Source organism: Bombyx mori, chromosome 13 (assembly GCF_030269925.1).
Source record: "Bombyx mori chromosome 13, ASM3026992v2".
In the NCBI taxonomy this organism is placed as follows: domain Eukaryota; kingdom Metazoa; phylum Arthropoda; class Insecta; order Lepidoptera; family Bombycidae; genus Bombyx; species Bombyx mori.
The window spans coordinates 15,173,481-15,195,008 of record NC_085119.1 but is presented as its reverse complement, the minus strand read 5'-3'; positions in this window follow the sequence as shown (position 1 = coordinate 15,195,008).

The window sequence follows — 21,528 nt, the reverse complement described above, 5'->3', positions numbered from 1 at the left end:
ATGAAAATCTCTGTCCACGCAATTTATTCTTTATTTTAGGGAAAGTATAGAAATCATTAGGGCTTAGGTCGGGGCTGTATAGCGGATGGTCTAATAATTCTATGTTTTCTTGCTCTAAAAACTCTTTTGTTCTGTGCGCGGTGTGAGAACTCGCATTGTCGTGATGGAGGATGATGCGGCGGTTGCAGTTCTCTTTACGTAGTTCAGAAACGACCTGTGGCAAACAAATATTAGCATACCATTCTGCATTAGCCGTTCTTTGTCCCTCAAGAGGAATAGTCGTAACATGGCCGGTTTTGGAGACAAACGTGGCCACCATTTTTTTTGCAACTCTCCGTGAACGAACAATTTTTGTTGGCTTTAACTCATTTTCGAACACCCAAACTCATGACTGGTTTTTTGTTTCGGGTTCGTACGCGTATATCCAGGATTCGTCACCTGATACAATGTTGTATACAGCATTTGAAGATCCTGCGTGGAATCTTTCGAGAGTTCTGACGCACCAAGTAACGCGAGCCGCTTTTTGCTCTTCACAGAGTGAATGCGGTATCCATCAAGAAAACAACTTTTTTACACCTAATTGTTCATGCAAGATTATTTGTATTTAACTCATGCCAATGTCTAAAGTTGCCTGAATTTCGCGGTATGTCAGATGTCGATCTTCCTCAATCAGCTTACGCACAGCATCAACGTTTTCTTGGATGACTGCAGTTTTTGGACGACCTTGACGGGGATCATCACTGAGCTTGACACGTCCACGTTGAAACTCAGCAAACCAGCGATAAATTGTGGTTTTGGATGGGGCTTCATCACCAAATGCAGAAATTATCCGGTCAACACACTGTTTTTGTGTTAAACCACTTCGAAAGTCATAATAAATCATCGCTCTTGAATTTTCTCGAGTCAATTCCATTTTCTCAACGACTATACAAGTTTGACAAAACCTCGTGACAAGACCGAGAATCTTTTTTTAAATAAATAAATGGTATTCGATTTTTAAAACCAAAGAGTTTTCAATTAAAAAGATTTTAATATGACAGGAACAGTGGAAATATTCCATTCCCGATACTTTTAGTGCAGCCTAGTAGCAGTAGTTTTCATCGTTAGCATGAAAACAATATTGTAAAAGATTCACTGGTGGTAGGACCTCTTGTGAGTCCGCACGGGTAGGTACCACCACCCCGTCTATTTCTGTAATTATACTGTTACTACGTTGTAACTAAGTTACGTTACGTTGTAACTATACTGAGACCTTAGAACTTATATCTCAAGGTGGGTGACGCATTTACATTGTAGATGCCTATGGGCTCCATTAACCACTTAACACCAGGTGGGTTGTGAGCTCATCCACCCATATAAGCATTAAAAAAAAAGATAAAAAAGTACTCCATAAGAGAGTGCTGCACCAACCGAATAATGGCCAGCGCGACGAACGCGTTAAGGTAAGCCTTGCATTGTTTAACAGAGAGACAGAAAATAATGGATTTTGAACCGCATTGTCACTTGTGATGAAAAATAATTTATTTATGATAATCGCAAGCGGTCATCATGTCGATTAGACCTCGGTTCAGCACTTAAAAAATGCCTCAAACGAAAGCGTATTCTCTAAAAAAGTAATGGTCACTGTTTGGTAGTGTAGTGCCGGTATAATACATCACAGTTTTTACAAAATGGCACCAACTGTTTGTGCTGCGAGGTATTGAGCACGATAATAGGGAAACTCGCGAATCTCCGACCAGCCTTGGTTAATCGTTCATCCCCGCTGCTCCTACACGACAACGCTCAACCTCATACGGCACAACAGATGGTGTCTAAGCTACAAGCCCGATCCACTGACACTTTTATTAGACGCCTGCAGCTGCTTCAGGAGTAGGCATTGGGACCCTGGTAATTGTAGTCGTCGCACATAGGCCCACTGAGTTTCTCGCCGGATCTTGTTAGTGGCTCGTAATTTCAATTGGGTCGTAAGTTAACGTATTCACGAAAAAGGTTCCCTTGAGCTGGTAGGTCTCCTTTGAAGGCGCTCGGGCAACTGTTAACAAATCCCACCTTTCCTGGCTGAGGCTGTTCTCGCCTACTTATCCTGGTGTTACTAGAAAGGATTCAGGACCAGTAAACCTTTATTCCTAAAAATAAATAGATACAAGAGCTAAGGTTGGAATTTTTGTGCTGTCCACCGTACTCACCAAATCTCGCGCCGATAGACTTCTACTTTCCAAAGTTTGGACTTTTTGGCAGGGAAATATTCAATACTCGAGACGCAGTGAAAAATGGCTTTAAAAAGTTCGTTGACTTGTAAACTGGACTTCGTCAATAAAGGTATTAAAAAATTACCACTTTGATGGCAGAGACACATCTATACCAAGGGTGCCTATCTTGCTCCATAGATTTAAAAAAAATATTTGTAAAAAAATTAACTTAACTATTTTATGCTAAAAGTTAATTTCATAGGTAGACCATATACTTATACTTATTATATGATACAACAGGATACGTGCTGATACAACATGATTTGGGTACAAAAGTATTTCTTTCGGCATAGTATGTAAAAGGTGCTCGTATATTATAAAAGTTATTTAAAATATGTGTATTATAAACTATATTATTAATCTTTGTATTTACTAAAAAAATTATTGAATGTTCGAAACAATGTTGGAAGACTCAAAACATTCAAATGAACATTCAAATCAATAAACATTCAATATCAAAACCACACTCACTTTAATTAGTAATAAATGTAGTGAGTGTGGTATATGGTCTAGCATCTATTTCTCCATTAATTTATTAACCAATACACCTACCACGTTTTTTTCTGTATTACCCCTGGTTGACTGGTAGATAATACCTTAGCTAGTAAATTCGCTAAAGAATATTAATATTATCTAATAAATAAATAAAATAAAAAAGTAATTTCGAAAACATTTGGCTTCACGGGCTCCCTTAGAAAAGTTCCCAAAGAAAAATTATATTATTTTGCAAAATTAAAAGCATCCATTTCACAGTGTCTTTGCTTAATAGTAAATTTGAACTTATTAATAAACCAACACAACGGCTTTATATTTAATACAGTACACTGCAACATGTTGCTTCAATGTTTGTCAGCAGTTCGGGTTCTGCGGTCGATCCAATTGTCAAGAGTTGTTAGCAAGTGGATTGAAAGGATTTGACAAGGGTCAGCTTTGTTACCCATTCATGATGCTTGCTTGATTCTTATGCGGTAAGTACTAGTGTTTTCGGCTGTTTCAATTAAGATGCGAGTTTTTCTGTTCAAAATTTGTTTTTTTGTGCTATTTACGACGATTTTGTTGAGGAAAAGTGCAAATATTTTTTGGCGGTACCAAAATAGTTTTCAGTTAAGCTCTCAATCGATATTAATACACTCTGTACTAAATATTCTTATATAAATCATTTGTCATACTGTTATGCTTTTGTGCTATGTTATGCTTTATTTATCTTCATAAATAATTTCTTTTTAGTGATTTGTATTCGATCCGCCCTACTTCGGTTTTTGGAATGACGGTTCACAACGGATTTGCTCATACCTCACACATCGACACTAATAAAGAGAGACAAAAATAATAAACTAGATATTTAAAGAATAAATCTTTTTTATTTGTGCTTTATCGTACACAAAGAAACACGTTTTTAATTTAATAATAAAAAATGTATGTACGAAGGCGAGATTGATAGGACGTGAGTTGTAAAAATCTAAGACCATTTAAATAAATCTTGTGTACATTATTCGTTGTTTTTCATCGATTAGTCAACTCGGAGCTCGTGAAATAAGCTCAAGAATATTGACTTTCTGTAGGCAATTAAGATAAAACCCCCATGGAGGCACTACGGTGACATTATCGGCGATGTTGGCCACGTTTATTTATTATGAATGGGATAATAGTTGGATGATAACGTTATTACTTTATGGATGTTGGGTTCGATGTTTTGTTAGTGAATAATTTACCACATTGCCGTTTATATTTGGAAGAAAATTTTGCTTAAATTTACTGGTGACCTATTAAGTGAGTTGCCGATAGACTTCATATTGTGAACGCCAAGGCTACCGGTCATCGCTCTCGTCGAACCCGTCGCTGGCTACGAAGGGCTCGGCGAGTAAATTAGCCCACAGACAGCCCACTGAGTTTCTCGCCGGATCTTCTCAGTGGGTCGCGTTTCCGATTCGGTGGTAGATTCTGCGAAGCACGGCTCTAGCTATGGTTCGTGTTAGCAACAACGTCTGAGCCCTGTGAACTCACCTACTCACCCAGTGATGCTGATATGGTCTCTCAATACCGTCAGCTTAGGTCAGAAAAAGAAAAAAAGAGCCATTGGTCCATTGAGCCATGTGGTCATGCTCTCATTTGTATTTTATAATGGCTGTCTCATACTTCAATCCAAATAGATAGAATGGTAGTAGCGATACGTGCAGGATTTCAATACCTGTAAATACGCCCGATGTGTCAAGGTTAGTGGTGTCATTCAGGTTGTGATGTTGAACACTGAAGGACTGTTCGAAAGCCGGCAGCGTCTTAACACTAGGTGAGCCATAAGCTCAGGAGTGAAAAAATAATAGAATTTATATATTTAACGTGATTGCATGAACTTTAATGAACTATGAACACAAAACGGTTTAAAGTCAGAGAGACGGTGATAGGCAACGCCTACAATTCCCTGTAGTTTTGTGGTCACAGTATTCTTAATTAAAAATGATGCGTGACAAGTCTTGGCAGCCATTATGAAATGAAATGAATCATTCATGCGGATCTTTGAAATTAATACGGAAGCCCTTAATGGCATAAAGAAGATTGCCCGCATATCTCATTCTCCAGTACTATGAGTTATGTGTTTTTTTTTTATATTCATTACTTAAGTTAAATTTATTACATCTTTTTTTTATGACATCTTTCAAAATTTTGTCATTACTGATAGTTGGATAGTCCTAAAACTCACCCTATCTAACGTATCTTCAAAATAAATATCAATAAGTCTGAAAATAACCGGCTGAAATGCAAATGTTTGATGTTACATGGAATTATAATAAGGACAAGTACTACCATAACTTGAACCACTTTTAGGATACATTGTCTCAAATCAAAACGCAAACAATCGTGTAATCTGAATAGCTTAGGCATATGTACATAATCTTAGACATAGGAAGGAAAGTTGCGGCGAGGCTTGGGGGTGGCCTATATGTCCAGCAGTGGACGTCTGTGGATTGAAAGATAGAAGATAGATATGTACATAATAATTTTATTTTTATTTTTATTGCTTTGATGAATGGACGAGCTCACAGCCCACCTGGTGTTAAGTGTTTACTGGAGCCCATAGACATCTACAACGTAAATGCGCCACCCATCTCGAGATATAAGTTCTAAGGTCTCAGTATAGTTACAACGGCTACCCCCACCCTTCGAACTGAAACGCATTACTGCTTCACGGCGGAAATAGGCGGGTGGTGGTACCTACCCCTGCGGACTCCCAAGAGGTCCTACCACCAATATTTTACGCATTCCAAACTCCCAGTACACTTGATTGTATTGACATCGTTTCAATTTCTAAATTGGACAAAAGGTTCAATGTCTATATATTATACATACATACACGACGGAGGGACTGGCCCCATCAGTGAGGTCCACTCCGTTCGGATGCTCGAGCTGAAATGTGTTGTGCGTTTTCTTTTTCTTACCTAAGCTGGCAAACTAGTGGGTTATGCCAGCGTGACAGGGCGAATAGATGAGCTAACCTATCATAACCTAATCTGAGAATGTTGTGCGAGAATAGTAAATCGTGCCCCACCCTTCAAACCGAAACACATTACTGCTTCACGGCAGAAATAGGCAGGGTGGTGGTACCTACCCGTGCGGACTCACAAGAGGTCCTACCACCAGTAAAAGGAATAAATGTAGTAAGGAATAAATGTAGTAGTAGTAGTAAATGTAGTACAAAAAGTTTCTAGGGAAATATGTACTTAACAAATGTTCACGAAATACACCCGCCATGAAGGAATAACATTGTGTAATATAAATCAACCCCACAAAAATTATATTTCGGGTAATTATTTAGTGGTAGAGCGTGTTGTGAGCCCGGGTGGCGACAATGACGTTGTTGATGTCTATGAGCCACAGTAACCATTTAACGCCAGGTGTGTCGCAAGCTCGTCCGCCTATGAAAGCAATAAAAAAAAAACCAAAGATAAATTCAATTCTACAAAATGAACGTTCAGGTCGGAAAACTTCTTTGTCATATTCTGAAATCTAATAAAGAAGGGGTACACTTTATTGACCATTCAAGGGAATCTCGGGTCCCCCTCTCGTTCCTTTAAGCGTACCTTATCAGTCCTCATAACGTTGCGGTGAAGTTTTGCAATCGTTCACTTTTCGAATATTTTTTGGATAAGTCTCTACAAGGTTTATTAAACGGTTGGCTAAAATGAGAGATTCTAATTCGGTACTGTTTCAAGAATTATAATGAACGGTTGACGTACATGTAATTGGAAATGCGGGTACTATTTTTTCTTCGTGTGTCATCAAGACTGTAGACACGATTCTGATCTGTAGATTTAAAGATCTGTAGATTTTGATCTATTACCAAGAACCACAGTGTTATCGGACGATAGAAATATCATTCCTGACACGCGCCATTCGGCTTCAGAATGAAACTGGCGTGGGTAGGCTGCGACAAATATAATTTATTGAAATTAATTATGTTGTTGATCACCTCTTTGTCTAGTGGTTAATGATCTTCGCTGCAGTACCAAGGGATGCAGAATCGATTTATGGTCGAGGTTAAATTCTTTCTATTTGCTATTCATGGTACTTGGTTTTATTGTGTATTTGTACCCCTGGATCCATCGTAGGCTGTTTGGTGTTAATGAAACCTGCCATATTATCCGCCACCAATAATCGCACTAACAATAATCCATTAGCAGTTGTTACTCACTTAAAAGTAACGAGGCCCTAATGCAATCCAATCTAATTTCATTGGTCCCACAAAAGGTAGCCTGGAAACATAATGCGAACGTATAATATCCATTTCCTTGGAATACTTGGAGCTTCGCTGCGATTGCGATATAGTTGTAGTTTTGTGCCAATCTCGGTGGGATTTCGAAAGATTACACGCTTATCTGTAATATTGGTGAAGATATTGTAACTAAGGGATCGGAAAAGGGACTTCTTTTAACGTACTAAACGCTATTTTTTGATGGATGGATTAGCCTTAATTTAATAGTAATTGTAATAAACAGTGAGCAATCTTTACCAGATCTGACCAGCAGGTAAGTAAGCGATAAGGCTACAGTTAGTTACTTAGAAAAAGGAATCACCATTATTAGAGTTATAAACCTAAAGCATAGTGAATGAAAAAAACAAAACAAAACAAAAGCACAAAACTTCGCTTCTCGCGTTTGTACCAAAAAATTCAGCTGTCTTAGCTATCTGAAACTATTTTAACTTTCTCCGTATTTTTATTGGTGGTAGGACTTCTTGTGAGTCCGTACGGTTTGAAGGGTGGGGCAGCCGTTGTGACTATACTGAGATCTTAGAACTTATACCTCAAGGTGGGTGGCGCATTTACTTTGTAGATGTCTATGGGCTCCAGTAACCACTTAACACCAGGTGGGCTGTGAGCTCGTCCACCCATATAAGCAATAAAAAAAATAAAAAAACTTTGCCCGTATGAAGCATTGCTATTGTACAAATATCTAACAATTCTATTTATGTATAGGAATATAAAGCAGGTAAACATTTCCCGGTCCGGAAAACCCGATGCCGCGTGTTGCGGTGAGCCGTTCCACGTCACCAGATTGAGGTCACCGGTGTTCGATTCGTAGCACGGAAATTTCGTAGGCTTCTGGGAACTAGAATCTAGATTTCTTTCAGCACTTCCAAAACTCTGGGAAAGAAATTCGAATACGTAGGTACCTATGTGCGTCTTTTCATTAGGCTTTCTCTTAGACGCCACGTAATATCCAATGTATTCGTAAAAAAAAATCTATGCTCAGACAAAAAAAACTGGTGTCTTAAATTTCCTGATACTTCATAAACTCTCTGAAATGTAATGTTTTACAATATATGGACTATTATTTTATATTACTGGTGGTAGGACGTCTTGTTTACTGGTCGTAGGACGTCTTGCGAGTCCGCGCAGGTAGGGACCGCCAACCTGCCTATTTCTGCCGTAAAGCAGTAATGCGTTTCGGTTTGAAGGGTGGGGCAGCCGTTCTAACGCTATACTTGAGACCTTAGAACTTATATCTCAAGGTGGGTGGCCCATTTACGTTGTAGATGTCTATGGGCTCCAGTAACCACTTAACGCCGGGTGGGCTGTGAGCTCGTCCACCCATCTAAGCAATAAAAAAAGAAAAAACCAGTGTCGTTTGTATTTATTATGCTTATCTCCGGTGATGTTACCAGTGCTCATAGAAACGAGCAGAAGAAGATGATAATTCCATAGTTGACGCGATAATGATGATGATAAACAGTAAAAATGGTGTGTTTAGAATAAGGACCCTTAATTACCACATAATAATTTTACATCTTTGGCACAAAATATTATGCAATATTGACCCTTAAATCTTCATTTTACAAGCCTTAATTTAAAACATGATCGAAATATTATTAATGATTTGACATTATATATGAACATCACGATCTCGTGGTATCCTTTATGTTCAGTAAATACCGGAGCTTAGAGACCATAACCTAAATACCGCTGCCCAATTTATCAGATTAGGTTGAGCTTTAACAGAATTACTCGTAGAATAAAGGCTAATTTTTGTAGAGATAGAATGATGATAGGTGCTGGATACCCTTTTTTTTTTCCTACCTAAGCTGGTAGCCTAGAGAGGCTATTCCAGCGTAACCGTAACTAGTAGGCGAGAGCACACGGGGCTCGAACCTGACGACGATGCTAACACGAACCCTAGCAAGAGTCGTGCTTCGCAGAATGTACCACCGGATCGGAAACGCGACCCACTGAGAAGATCCGGCGAGAAACTCAGTGGGCTGTGTCTGAGAGTTAATTTACTCGTCGCTTGCGACGGGTTCGACGAGAACGGTGACCGGTGCTTGAAGTACCTAAAAGCACCGTTAGTGGATCGGGAGGATCCGAGATGACGTGTTTTGGGCGACGTCGACTGCTTTCCATTCTGTCCGCAGGATCGGGAATGGCTGGATACCCATGGATAGGCTTAAGAAAATGTATTATACTCGTAATACTCGTACACACACAAATTAAATGTATACGTGAAAATGAACAAACATGTTCGTGGTACAGTTACTGTTAATATACACGTCTTTTATGCAAGAGACCGTGGGTTCGAAACTGGATTTATTACGAGGCGTGACATTTTTGAACAATAAAAATCAATTAATTTTGTATTTTATTTGGTTTAATTGGTTTGAAATTTGTATTTTATTTGGTTCTTTATTTATCATCTTTATAATCTTTGATTAGTAGGCAATGCCTTGGTTCTTGCCCTTAGCATTGCTGAAGTCCATGGGCGACTGTAACCACCTACCATAAGGTTGGCCCCATGTCAGTTTGTTAATTAAAAAACGTTTCTGTGCTGACGAGTTCAAGAACCCACAACCAAATGCGACCGTCTGCGCCTGGCCTAATCCTGATCTATAATTAAAAATATATTCACAAGTTGGCAGCCTTTTACCAATATTTGTTAAACCTTATAACAAAATATGAAGTCGGCAGATATATGAATATCTGTGAGTGTAGGCTAGTAAAAATGTTTACCCACTCTCTTAAAACCAAAGCAAGCATAGTAATTATTTTGTATATGTCCATCTTCAAATAGCGTTTAAACTCCTCTGTGGGGAGATTGGTCGTGTCTGTAGTATTTTTGATATGTATTGGATGGTTTCCACTTACCTTCATTTGGACATTGACTTTTATATTTGCTATTATAATTGGAATAACAATCGGATCTTGACAAAAATCTCAGTAACAAAGAAATTATTAAAATTATTTTACACCTTCAATATTATTGAGACTCTTCAGCACAAAACTTAGGGCTATATTTTTATACAAAATTTGTAACAGTTGTATTCTCTTAAACAACGTTTTGGGCGCTTACCTCTCCTTTGTCGCTTCCAATTTATTTACTTGGCTTTAGCATATCACGATTCGCATTGCATGAGCAACATTCTAAATCACAAGCCAGTATAGGTCTTATAGTGCTCAGCTTATAGTTGGAATCGCGAAAGAGTTTGTAAGTCATTTTGTTTCTGAGCGTATTTTTCTCGTCTTCACCTTTAGCCCGTGTTTGCATTCGCGGTAGTTGGCAACCAAATGCTCTTACTTTACTTTGTATGTGTAGTTCGCTTTGTCTCTTGCTTTTCTATTCTGTTTGGTTCTCGATTGTATATGTTTTGCTTGCACTATGGCTGTATCACTTGCATTACTTAATTTCAAGAGGTAATCATCTGTGATATGTTGGATCCTTTCATAAAAACTTACCAAAAGCACGCTAGATATCATTTTATCAGCATAACTCATACAATGAAACATCTCTTAGAATAATATCGTGTTACTTGGATTTTGTTGAGCCCCAGATGAATTGGCGTCCGTGTCGTAACGAGAAAATGTAGTTAATACTTCTAATATTTCAGGATAATACTCCCTAATGGATTCACGTTAAGAACTATAATTGGTTGTGAGATAATTAATAACTACTCAGATACCAATAAGTAGGCAGTGTGCCTTGAAAACTGTGTGTTGGTTCAATGGACATTTAAAATGTAACATTTCTCAATAAGCAGAGGACAAAAATTGGATTTTTTATTTATTTTATCGGTAGGCAGCGGCTTGGCTCTGCCCCTGGCATTGCTGAAGTCCATGGGCGACGGTAACCACTCACCATCAGGTGGGCCGTATGCTCGTATGCCTACAAGGACAATAAAAAAAAAAAAATTGCATAGTTGGGTAGACGAGCTCACAGCCCACCTGATGTTAAGTGGTTACCGGAGCCCATAGATATCTAAAACGTAAATGCCGCCACCCATCTTGAGATATGAGTTCTAAGCTTTCAGTATAGTTACAACGGCTGCCCCACCCTTCAAACCGAAACGCATTATTGCTTCACGGCAGAAATAGACAGGGTGGTATCAACCTGTGCGGCCGTGCTGACTCACAAGAGGTCTCACAAGAGAGTTAGAATAGAATATTAACTTTAAGACATCACAGTTCAGGATATATTTAGGGACCGTATAAACGCTGCATACATGAAAAGATTTAAAGACTACATGCATTAATATCGAGTCTCACAGAACCCCATAACGTATCCCGAGACCGAGACTCATATTTGGTTCAAGTGTTTTTGGAACTGTTCGAATTCTATTGTTACACGGACTATGAATAGTCCACGCTTCCCAATAAGATAATGCGTCTGGCAATTAATTTCTAAATGAACATGAATACCTGAATTCTCGTTTTTATCATCGCACCGCCCGCCACCGGAGTAGAGTTCATCAATACTACCTGGAGCCACTGCGGTCATCCACAGTGCGTTTCCAGAGATCTTTTTTGCCACGTACCATCCGGCTATGGAATGAGCTCCCCTCCACGGTGTTTCCCGAGCGCTATGACATGTCCTTCTTCAAACGAGGCTTGTGGAGAGTATTAAGCGGTAGGCAGCGGTTTGGCTCTGCCCCTGGCATTGCTAAAGTCCATGGGCGACGGTAACCACGCACCATCAGGTGGGCCGTATGCTCGTCTGCCTACAAGGGCATTAAAAAAATTTACAATATGAATAATGAACATATATGCTAAAAACGCATTTGAGTTATATTTGCATAATATCTTAATACCAATTTTAATTTAAAAACAATAAGTAGATACGCGTCAAGGAAATAGAGTGAAAATGGAATAAGTAAAACTTTGTTGTGTTTTTATCATTAAAGTAAATATTTAAAAACTTTGAGGAACGCCAATTCATTTATCGAAAGGGTCGTTTAAGGACTAAATACTCAAACCCGATAACTCTTCCACGTTTTTTAACGAGATTGAATACAGTTCGCTTCGTTTTCGTAAGTTCGATGGGGGAAAAACAGCAGCATCACTCTACGCCCGAATGAGTTTAAACAAGAGCCTTTTTCTGTTGATGAAGTGGTCGGCAAGTTTATTGGTTGCCTAGATTGCTCGAGACACAGCGATCAATCAAATATTTCGATACCGCACCGTCACGAGTAACTCTCGCCACAGAATTTTCAGTTGATTCGGCGGAAACATGTTTGTTAACAATTTTTGGATCGAAGCTATGAAAAATATTTGTTTTCGAACATTATTTGATATCTATATGTCGGAGAAGCCACAACTATTAACACCGTCGTCAGACATCGTAGGGGCGAATAGGGTGATCGAGCTATCAGTATTATTGAGTACACCAATCACGTTTGTTATCTTAGAACTATTTAGAAATCTTCTCTTGACGTTAGCAAAAGAAAATGAAAGTCGTCGTGGCCTAACGGATAAGACGTCCGGTGCATTCGTGTTGAGCGATGCACCGGTGTTCGAATCTCAGGCGGGTACCAATTTTTCTAATGAAATACGTACTCAACAAATGTTCACGATTGATTTCCACGGTGAAGGAATAGCATCGTGTAATAAAAATGAAACCCGCAAAATTATAATTTGCGTAATTACTGGTGGTAGGACCTCTTGTGAGTCCGCGCGGGTGGGTACCACCACCCTGCCTATTTCTGCCTATACGTTGTAACTATACGTGAGACCTTAGAACTTATATCTCAAGGTGGGTGGTGCATTTACGTTGTGGATGTCTGTGGGCTCCAGTAACCACTTAATATCAGGTGGGCTGTGAGCTCGTCCACCCATCTAAGCACAAAAAAAAAAGAAAGACAGTTCTTAGGACGGAGGCACCGCTGTTCAAGAAGACTGTTTGGTAAGAGTGATGACGTCTACGCGCCTCTATCGGCTAGGCTCTATCGTAGCACGAAGTTAGCCGAGTTCCGACGACACCGTAATCGTGCTGCCATCTCTCGGGAATCGTGCTGCGTTTCATTTAGCTATCAAACTAATGACCGTCTACGACATCTTCTTATATATAAAATTCTCGCGTCACAATGTTAGTTACCATACTCCTCTGAAATGGTTTGACAGATTTTTATGAGATGACTCACAAGATGTCTTCTTACCACCAGTAAAAATTTACTTACAAACTTCGATTAAACTGAAACAAATTCTTTTTTAAATTACTAATTTCATTTCAGTTGTATATTAAGTTATTAAATTAAAAAAATCACATTTATCAAACACATTGTTAATCTAACTAAAAAGAGACTTTTGTATTGTTAATTAACTAATATCTCGTTTACTTAATTCAGATCCATTATGGAAATACTATTAATAAATAGTTCACCTAATTCCCAATTATTTAATTTTTTTCAACTTTTCCAAAGCCTCCGTTTGCAAATTGTGAATATAAATAAAACTTAGGGTGTGTATCAAATCGAAAGTAATATGTATTGTTACACCGGCAAGAGTAACGCCATCTATCGCCGAATAGTCGAACGAATATCGAAGATCTAGCAGCAACCAGAGCGCTGGAGAAGTACAACGCCATCTATTGTCGGATAGCGGAAACACAATACTCGAACTGTGTGGAATATTCTCGATAATTCTAGGGGTGTGGTATCGACTATAAAAGCGTTGCAGAGATGGCACGCAGTCAGTCAGTAATCGGAACTAATCGAAGCGAAACAGCAAAGGGATCACCTGAAGCGAAGCGGAAGAAGCGAATTGAGAATTTTAAGGTGCTTGTGAAGTTTTTTTATTTTTTTTTATTGCCTTTGTGGGCAGACGAGTGCACGGCCCAACTGACGGTGAGTGGTTACCGTCACCCATGGACTTCAGCAATGCCAGGGGCAGATACAAGCCGCTGCCCACCGCAGTGTTTTAAGTGTTCTAAATGTTGAATACAGTCTTAGGTTGTACTCCGATAGAATTTTTATTTATCCCGAACCCCAGCGCGTAGCAGTATGTTCATTTAAATTTCACTCGATTTAATTCGTACCGTACAGTTTCATAATATAAAATAGGACGGTAAACGATCCGAGTTTCGCATTTCAAACGCTTACTTAGCAAATATCGCGGGTGGCATTCGATTTTAATTAAAGCTCCGAACGCTGCATTGTACTGAGTATGCATATTTCAGATTCTATTAAGAACGGAAACGGAAGCGGCCACGGGCCGGTGATATTGTTAAAATTACGAGCTTTGAAGATTTCTAATGTGATACATGCTTAAATGCGCTCGAAGTTTTTGGTGTCATGCATTTTCTCATTCCAGAGCTCACATATTTGGTACTTGCTAAAACAGATATGTTAAATTTTTTTTAGAATAGACTTTTTTTTAATTTTCGTAATTGCCCATAGGATGATTTGTGTCACGTGGTGGTTAAGTCACAGTCACAGTGGTCAAGCACTACCTATCTACCTACTACCTTATCTATCGCAAAGCAGTTATTGTTTCTGTACAATATTCAATATTCCAATTGATGTCTCCATCAATGCCTATAGATTTCTACGTTTTTTCTTTCTGGCAGTGTCTAGAAATTATGACAATTTTTAAGTAGTAGAGTATTAAGCCTTTTAAATCTTATCACATTATTAGTTTTAATTCTTCATCTCTTGTACCTAAAGATAAAGGTACCTTTTGTTTCGTTGCCCTTGTAGGCAGACGAGCATACAGACCACCTGATGGTGAGTGGTTACCGTCGCCCATGGACTTCAGCAATGCCAGGGGCAGAGCCAAGCCGCTGCCTACCGCTTAATACTCCTTATTATTTGAAAAATTATAAGTATGAATTGCTTAAAGGATTAGAACATTTAAACAAGAAGTTTAATTAAATTAGATATATTTCATATTCGTAACAAATGATTGGTAACTATTATGTTATTTATATTTGTTTTTTTTTTTTAAATAAATTATCGTAAAGCTTACAATAATGGCAGGAAATATTGCGTAATATTATAAAATGCATTATAAAGCATATCATAATAACAGTTGTCGTATAAAAATATAAATTTGCTTATCCTTAAACACAATATGTTGTTAGTTATTTGAAAAAAAGCTATTGCGATGTTTTCTTGATTGCATTACTTAATTTGATCTGATCTCATATTGCTACGACTGTTTTTTATGTTTGTATAAAATCATAGTTGACGTTCAGTATACTCTAATTATAATTAAACCCAATGTTTTTTTTAATAAAGGTAATACGTAATCAATAGACTGACAGAGTATACATCATTTATTGAGAAATATCTATATATTAATACGTGAAGCAAAAACTTTGTATCCCTTTTTACGAAAATTGCGCGGACGGAGGGAAATCCACGATTATAGAGAATATAGAGAAGAAGTGCACAATGCTAATATTTTTTAGAATAATGCATAAAAGACACATTAAGTCAATAAAGAAAACATTACACACACTACATACCATGTATTTGACGCACACACGCATGCATACTATTTATTGTCAAACTTTTGTTCTTGACGTCTGTGGTCAAATTGAGAATAGATTAAATATTGTTTGTCTTTGTTAATATTTTTTATAGTGTAGTCTTGGCGAAATTTGTGATTATAGAAGTATAAAATACAATCATAATAGTGTACAAACTTACAATCCCAATTAATTATAGTCGAATTTCGACTACTGCGGGACCTCTAGTTTATATTATTAAGTGTGAGCTTATAGAGGTCTTATTTCTAATGAGCGTGATATGGGATCTCACTGAAAAGGTGCGTAATGTGTAAAATGATTCTAAATATCTTAACATTGATCATTTGAAATACGACATATTCTTCATTTGACACCGCCCGTCTTTGTCTCGTCTTTATCTCCTTACTCTAATATACATAATATGTACGTATATAATAACAATAAGAAAGTAGGAGAATATTAACAACAACTTATTTATTCAGTAGTAATAAGAATGGCCATAAACTCAACATATGTTACCGTTTGATTGAATTTAAATGGTTTCAAAAACAGGAAAATACTGTCGCCTAGAATTATAATATTTAGTTTACTAAATACAGCTTGATAATATAATGTCGAAAAAATATATATTCAATGGTAGAAATACAACTCTGTAAATTTTCCCGCGTATAAATAATATTTAATAAATTGTGGCTGAAATTAATTAATTAGAATTACTATTATCTCTCTCTCTCTCTCTCTCTCTCTCGCTATAATCTCTCTTTCGGCTTATATTGAGATTAGGACAAAGCGGTTTATATAGGTAATTAGTCATCACTCATTAAAAGTATTAACTTTCGAACAATTGTGTTACACAATACTCATATTGTGATGTTCACTGTTGTAGGTATTCATAATATGTTGACAAGTAACTTGCGCTGTTTCTTTCTCGGGGTCTTAGTGGAACCCAACCTTAAATATTGGCAATGAATTTTATTTTGATGCAATTTTTATTATTATTTCAAAGCCTTACTTCCTTTGTATTAGGTAACCATAAAGGTGTGTCTTCACTGTCCGAAATCGAGCGGAACTCGGTCGCGAGCATCTCAAGTTTATTAATATACTCTCGACTTTTTTATTTGTTCATTATTGAGCAATATTATCAGGAGCGCAAGTGCATGCGTTTAGCGTAATTATCCGTATACACGACTGCGGAAAAATATTTAAAACCACGTAAATACTCTTTGTCGAATGTTCGCTGTGTAGTCGAACCTTAGGGTGCATGTCCATCGGAGCGGAGCGAGGCAGCGGAGTGGAGAAACGGAGAAATATTAACCAATAAGATCAAACCAATCAAAATCATAAGATTGCAAAATCAAAATCATAAGTTTGCAAAATGATTTTGTGCAATCTTATTGGTTAACATTTTTCAGTTTCTCCGTTCCGCTGCCTCGCTCCGCTGCGGTGGACAGGCAGCCTTACGGCGGAAAAATCAACCCTCCACCCCCCTAATGGCCCACTGATTGCAGTTTTTATTCCTGTTGCTTGGTGACTAGCGAGATTTTACCCTCGGGTCGTTTCTTATCCTTTTCGCGGAGTAGTTTCTTTTCGTATCCGTAAACCGAGTAAAACGGCAGCGGAACCACCGTCGATGAGACCGGCAGGAGATCTGAAAAAAATAAGAGATTGATTCGATTTAATTCTCGAAACATCCCAGGCTTTTGGTGTTTACGGATATCTCGGCGCGAATACTGTTAACTGCTTCCAGAAATCAGGCCGAAGCAATCGTAATTAATAACATCTTTTTTGCTTTTTGTTTTTTTCGAGCCGGTGGCCGAACCTCCCATGAGGTCTCCGCGCATAGGTGGCGCGTGGGGTATGTGGGACTTGAAGACCTGCAGATGTTGGGAGCAGACCGCGGGTCCAAGGATCTTTTAGGGCCCTACCGCACTAAACGACTCCCATGCACTCTTACACTCGACATCCGATCTCAGAGGTCAGAACCCGGAGAGTAGGAGGTAATTAATAAAACCTATCCCAACCCTTTAAACCGGAACAAATGAAAGCTTCGCAGAGCGGCTTCTTCGGTGCTTACCTGTGCGAGCTTACGATACGCTCTACCGTGGAGTAAGCACTTAAAGTAATTATCGCTGCAGCCTTAACAGTGTAAAACATTGCCAACCCCGGCCAACTACGAATACTCGAGAACACACTCCAGATAACAATCTTTCCTACGAGATTAAATTCGTACTGACTTTGTGATTCAACGGTTTTTGAGATAAGGGTTTGTTTTAAAATTAAATGCAAACATTACAACGAATAAACATCTTGATAGGTGGTAGTGGTGGATAGGTTTTTTTTGTACAGGATCGTACAAAAAAAAGCCTCACCTGAACGCATCGATCTGTCATCGGTTTTCTATGCCATCACATCCTAGTAAACAAGAGGTGAATTGTTTGAACGTGTGCACTACGTGACCTCATGCGCTCGGATAAAAATCTTAAGTCAGATAACTAATTATATACATTAGTACTACATAGCTTTTACTGGCGGCTGCGATAGCGTTAAGGTACCATATTTACATACCTCCAGAATTGTATTTTTTTTTTGTGTAAATTATTATAGTTATGTTATTTTATATACCACGCGTTGTTCTCATCATGATCGTTTAAGTTATCCATTTAATCCATACGAAGTCGTCGTGGCCTAAAGGATAAGACGTCCGGTGCATTCGTATATAGCGATGCAACGGTGTTCAAATCCCGCAGGCGGGTACCAATTTTTCTAATGAAATACGTACTTAACAATTATTCACGATTGACTTTCACGGTGAGGAAATAACATCGTGTAATAAAAAATCAAACCCGCAAATTTATAATTTGCGTAATTACTGGTGGTAGGACCTCTTGTGAGTCCGTACGGGTAGGTACCACCACCTCGCCTATTTCTGCCGTGAAGCAGTAATGCGTTTCGGTTTGAAGGATGGGGCAGCCGTTGTAACTATACTGAGACCTTAGGACTTATATCTCAAGTTGTGTGGCGCATTTACGTTGTAGATGTGATTCCAGTAACCACTTAACACCAGGTGGGCTGTGAGCTCGTACACACGTCTAGGCAACAGAAAAAAAAAACATAGAACGACTGCGCTTGCCACGCACCATCCGGCTTTTGAATGAGCTCCCCTACACGGTGTTTCCCGAGCGCTATGACATATCCTTCTTATCCCTCTCAAACGAGGCTTGTGGAGAGTACTTAACGGTAGGCAGCGGCTTGGCTCTACTCCTGGCATTGCTGAAGTCCATGGGCGACAGTAACCACTCACCATCAGGTGGGTCGTATGTTCGCCTACCTACTAGGGCAATAAATAAAAAGTACTTACTATGTGAAAGTTAAATAAACAAACTTTCGCATTTACAATATTATATTTTTATAGTTTAGAGTATGGGTTTTGATAATAGATAGGTAGTGACTTGCCTTTATCCTTGGAATCGCTGATGTCCATGAGCCATGATAGCCATTCACCATCAAATGGATTATAGGCTCATGTACAAGGGCAATAAAGTTTTTCTTCTGTATTTCGGTACCTATATGATTTGACTGACTCGGTGGTCTAGTAGTTGACACCTCTGACTGTTGCACTGAGGGTTGTGGGTTCGATTCCCACACCGGACCGGACAAACATTTGTGTGTTGAACAGATTTGTTCGCTCTTTTTCTGAGTTTTTAGTATCTATGTATGTATATATTACAGTCGACAAGCTAAAACGGAGTCACAATCCTCAGCAATGAGGGAGCGATGGAGAAGAAGAAAGTATGTATATATTTAAACATATAACTAGTCAGGTCATAAGTATTGTCACACAGTAAAAACTTTTCTTTTAGAATGCTGGCCAAAAAAAAGTTTATTGAATTCGAATGTCGAATTGTTTATGAAAATAAAAAATGTATACTTTTAGAATTTTACTCATTTTTAAATATGGAATGGACGCTTAAAGAAGACCGTGTTGCAGTTATTGCGTTGCATCGTTGCCGTTACGCGCCAATTCAAATTTTTAACATACCGAAAAATTTGAATATAACCAAAAGATTAGTTTATCGTACCATCAAACGATACAATGAAGACTCTAGTGTAGATGACAGGTCAAGAAGTGGTCGCCCTCGGTCTGTTAGGACTCCAGCAGTGATAAAAGCTGTGAAGGCGCGAATTCAAAGAAATCCCAAACGTAAGCAGAAACTGTTGGCCCTTCAGATGGGGTTAAACAGAAACACGGTGAAAAGGGTATTAAATGAAGACTTAGGGCTTCGGGCATATCGAAGAAAAACAGGACATCGTTTGAATGCTCGTCTAATGGACCTGAGACTAAAGAGATGCCGCGCTTTGTTGAAGCGGTACGCGGGAAAAAAATATCGGGAAATTCTTTTTTCGGGTGAAAAAATTTTTACCGTAGAAGAGAGCTACAACAAACAAAATGATAAGGTGTACGCACACAGTAGTGAAGAAGCGAGCAATCGTATTCCGCGTGTCCAACGAGGTCATTTTCCATCCTCGCTCATGGTATGGTTGGGAGTTTCTTATTGGGGCTTAACAGAGGTACATTTTTGTGAAAAAGGTGTAAAAACGAATGCAGTTGTGTATCAAAATACAGTCCTGACGAACCTTGTGGAACCTGTTTCTCATACCATGTTCAATAACAGGCACTGGGTATTCCAACAAGATTCGGCGCCAGCTCATAGAGCGAAGAGCACACAAGACTGGCTAGCGGCTCGTGAAATCGACTTCATCCGGCACGAAGACTGGCCCTCCTCCAGTCCAGATTTGAATCCGTTAGATTACAAGATATGGCAACGCTTGGAGGAAAAGGCGTGCTCAAAGCCTCATCGCAATTTGGAGTCACTCAAGACATCCTTGATTAAGGCAGCCGCCGATATTGACATGGACCTCGTTCGTGCTGCGATAGACAACTGGCCGCGCAGATTGAAGGCCTGTATTCAAAATCACGGAGGTCATTTTGAATAAACTTTAGTGTCATAAGAATCTATGTTTTGTTAAGTTCATTTTGGTATATGAATGGTTACATAATGAATAAACTTGTTTCAATTATTTTACATTAAACCTGTGACAGAATTTATGACCTGACTAGGTATAACTATGTATATCAATTTCTATTACCCATAACATTGGGAATACTAATTTATTTATTATTTGTTTAGGTATGTATCTAATATATATTGGCTAGTATCTGATAGGTGGCAGTAGAATTATCTATGATTAGCAGTCTCTAGTTATATTATTATTATTCTGGATCACCACAAAAATAATCTACTGTATACCAGGGTTGGCTGAGTGCTCTATAGCGTTAATCTATCTTTTGTTTTTGTTTTTTTTTAAAGCGCAACAAGAATATTTCTATTTTGGAAATAGGTAATTTCCTTTAATTAATGAATTTATGTATTTAAAAGATCGGATAAATAATTAGGAGACCTTACAGGTAGATAGGAGGGTTTATCTGATTTTCGTTCAGAAGATGTGTTCATCCGTCTAAAGAATACTCCAGACGGATAAAACGAATACACGTATATCCATTTATTTTATTATAATAATTAAAAGAATATCTATAAGGCATCGAAATCTGATTTATCTGCCCCTAGCTTCCACCAATTATAGGCAAAACTCATTTTTACTGGTGGTAGGACCTCTGTGAGTCCGCGCGGGTAGGTACCACCACCCTGCCTATTTCTGCCGTGAAGCAGTAATGCGTTTCGGTTTGAAGGGTGGGGCAGCCGTTGTAACTATAATGAGATCTTAGAACTTATATCTCAAGGTGGGTGGCACATTTACGTTGTAGATGTCCATGGGCTCCAGTAACCACTTTACACCAGGTGGGCTGTGAGCTCGTCCACCGACCTAAGCAATAAAAAATAAAATAAAATAAATTCTTTTAACGTGTCGGTAGTGACCTGAACAGAGTTGGCAGGTTGTTAGATATTGACCCATTTTTTTCGTCTATCACAGGGGTGAGACGTCAGCTTAGGTGCCCGATTTTTCCTGGGTGATGACGGGACGGGGGGTGCTGGGCC